A 489-nucleotide genomic window follows, 5' to 3' on the forward strand; every position below is an offset into this window, starting at 1 on the left:
TGATAGTTTGGGGAGCCATGTCATCTGCTGGTGTTGGTCCACTGTGTTTTCTGAGGTCCAAGGTCAACGCAGCTGTCTACCAGGAAGTTTTAGAGCACTTCATGCTTCCTGCTGCTGACCAACTTTATGGAGATGCAGATTTCATTTTCCAACAGGACTTGGCACCTGCACATAGTGCCAAAGCTACCAGTACCTGGTTTAAGGACCATGGTATCCCTGTTCTTAGTTGGCCAGCAAACTCGCCTGACCTTAACCCCATAGAAAATCTATGGGGTATTGTGAAGAGGAAGATGCGATACGCCAGACCCAACAATGCAGAAGAGCTGAAGGACACTATCAGAGCAACCTGGGCTCTCATAACACCTGAGCAGTGCCACAGACTGATCGACTCCATGCCACGCCGCATTGCTGCAGTAATTCAGGCAAAAGGAGCCCGACTAAGTATCGAGTGCTGTACATGCTCATACTTTTCATGTTCATACTTTTCAG

The 489-nt window shown here is 48.3% G+C and overlaps 1 protein-coding gene across 4 annotated transcripts in view; it reads right to left on the minus strand.

Annotated features, from left to right (window-relative positions):
* Positions 1 to 489, minus strand: part of pknox1.1 (pbx/knotted 1 homeobox 1.1) — an 11,669-nt gene that overhangs the window by 6,699 nt on the left and 4,481 nt on the right. The window lies entirely within an intron of this gene.

Source organism: Seriola lalandi, unplaced genomic scaffold (assembly GCF_002814215.2).
Source record: "Seriola lalandi dorsalis isolate HSWRI2012SDOR001 ecotype SW California unplaced genomic scaffold, Sedor1 jcf7180002054576, whole genome shotgun sequence".
Lineage (NCBI taxonomy): Eukaryota > Metazoa > Chordata > Actinopteri > Carangiformes > Carangidae > Seriola > Seriola lalandi.